Source organism: Sinocyclocheilus grahami, unplaced genomic scaffold, assembly GCF_001515645.1.
Source record: "Sinocyclocheilus grahami isolate Dianchi unplaced genomic scaffold, SAMN03320097.WGS_v1.1 scaffold17.1, whole genome shotgun sequence".
In the NCBI taxonomy this organism is placed as follows: domain Eukaryota; kingdom Metazoa; phylum Chordata; class Actinopteri; order Cypriniformes; family Cyprinidae; genus Sinocyclocheilus; species Sinocyclocheilus grahami.
In genome coordinates, this window is record NW_015505196.1 from 6220550 (window position 1) to 6223148 (window position 2599).

At 36.1% G+C, this 2599-nt stretch overlaps 1 long non-coding RNA gene across 1 annotated transcript; it reads left to right on the forward strand.

The window, feature by feature from the left end:
- On the forward strand, positions 1–1383 carry LOC107552759 (uncharacterized). The gene is made up of 2 exons (XR_001604891.1): positions 1–46; positions 681–1383. It is a non-coding gene; the product is annotated as an uncharacterized lncRNA (long non-coding RNA).
- Positions 1384–2599: the final 1216 nt, after the last annotated feature.

Consider the following 2599-nt stretch of genomic DNA (forward strand, 5'->3'; position numbering starts at 1 on the left):
GCATGGTGTGCACCGAAGGACTTGAGAACTGAGTTTGCTTGAAATTGTGAGACGGGACGGATGGAATCCTTTAGGAATAGACTGCACAAAATGCACACATATATAGCGAGAGCGAGAGATTATGTACATTCACCCAGAAGCTGTCAGAGGTAGGGTAGGAAACCGATTCATAGCGTGACACTCTCATAGCATACTTCGCCCTCACTCGAACTGTGTCCGAAACTTGAAAAAAGGCGCCTTTGCTAAGGCACATCCAAATCCAGCATTTGCCTTCCATCTGTTTGACTTATAATATCTCCACACTCTTGAGCATTCAGTTTGGCGGTTAGTGATAAAATGACATCTGATGAAGAGATTAGAAATACAAGAATACATAAATGCCTGTTTTTTTAAACTTAAGTTTACATTCCACACAAAAATTACATTGTAGTCACTAAATATTTGATTTGACTTGACAGCTGCTTTCAAATTCGGACACAGCCTCTGTCTCTCTCTCTCTCTCTCTTATACTTTCTCCTTGTCTTTTTGTCAGTGTGTCTGTTGCACAGTTCTTAAATGTATTGTATTTCTTCCCAGGACTAAATTTGGAGTTCTGTGTTACAAAACACATAGAGAAGTCAAACTGTCCTCTTCTCAGAGTGTCAGAAAGTTTGGTCATTTTTGCCATTTTCTCCTTTCAGAAAACAGTGTGGCCTTGAAACTACCTCTGATTTAACCAGACACTCACTCACTCCCTGTGAGCATACCAACTTCACCAATACAACAGCCATCTGGCTAGAAATGAGGTGACAGAGGAGAGAAAAAGCAAGCAGGATACACATCTTCGGGTACACTAAAAGTTTGCAGCATCCTATCAAATCTTTGGCTTTGGAAATCATTGGATTGTCTTTGTCACACTCAGGTGGCGTCAAACGTAGGGACCATCTCTACTGTTTCTTTAGAGGAAAGCAGCAGATTTGGTGCTTTTCTCAACCTGGATGTTCTTCGTTTTTCTGTCTTGTTCCTGTGGAGGATGTGTCCTTGTTCCGGTGGATGTGCACCTTTTATGTTTATCTCAAACGCAACAGACACTACAATCACTTTAATGAGAGGTGAAGGCTGAAGGAAAGAAAATAAGAATGAACAAAGTCTTATTATATAACGTAATAGGGATGTTAATAGTTACATACATAGATGCATATTACCGTAGCTCATCCATGTATTTGTGTGTGTTTTATACAAAACAAAGAAAGGTGATCAAAATTTTGGATGGAGAAAAATCCATTGCTAAAGAACTATTGTGTCAACATTGCCAAATGTTTTTTTATGTTATTTATATGTTTATTTCTTTTATGTTTTTTAAATTAATGTTAATGTACTTCATGCATACAGAGGCCAAACTATTTAATTTATACTATACTTCTGTGCCAATCCTGAAAAACAGCATGAAGCTGACACTACAGGGTCTCCAGAAAAGAGATTAGTTTAAAAAAGGATAAAGAACAGTAAAACAACTGCTGCTATGACATATCTAGTTAGTAATTTTATTATTATTTTAAATAATTTTTACTCCCATGTAAGGTAGATCTATAAAGCAAAGATAAACTGTGAAGTTATTATTGACTTGGTGCTTACCAGCAATGAGTTGCCTAGATTTGTACACTACATAAATACCCTCAAGCAACTATGTGATATTGAGTGCATTTCACATTTCAACTGTTAACCATCTTAAGCATTGATCCTGATTTTTATGGGTTTGTGGTGATTCAAAAGCAACTTCCTGAAGCATTTCTGAAGACTGTAGCTCTTGGTTGTTAAAGAAAGTCTTCATTTGTAGAGCTAAAGCTAGTTTGCGTTTGACTGAACTACAGAAGGTTTACAAACAAACTAAACTAAATTACAGTTAATTCACAAACTGTTGCGAGATTTTGTGTATATACATTATATTATACAAATATTTCATACTTGTAACAGTTTTCTTCCTTTTAATCGAGTTTGGTCACTTAAATTTTTTTTACCCACAATTCCGTAACCTGTCTTGAAGACTTCCATCTAACTCAGTACTGTCTACGATGCTGTGTTTGTCTGACCACACATGGTACATCAGTGTCATTGCCTTTCCCCACCACTGCCTCATTTTGCTAAAGCTCGTCGATCCTTGCATTTATCAGACATTCTACATGTTTACATGACTTTTGGAGAGCGATACATTGCCGACATTTGCACCCTTTACTAGTTATCGACAAAAACCGGTGAGAAGCTGCTCTCAGTCAGATCTCTGACAGTATGATGCATTACAAGACATTGGAGTTATGGGGTACATATTTACAGTATGTGCTGAATTTGACATGAAAACCATTTTAAGTGTTCATAAAGCATATCTCCTGTTGAGTGGTTGTAAGTTCTCAAGGTAGCCTGGGGTTGCTGTTTTAACGTACCACAGTGTTTTATTGACTGAAAATGTTTTTTTGTCTAATGAAAAATTGTTTGTGTGGAATCGCTTGTTGTAGAGTTGCTATTTTTCCCTGTAATGCCCTTATCACTGATTAATATATATATATATATATATATATATATATATATATATATATATATATATATTAAAAAAAAAAATAGACAC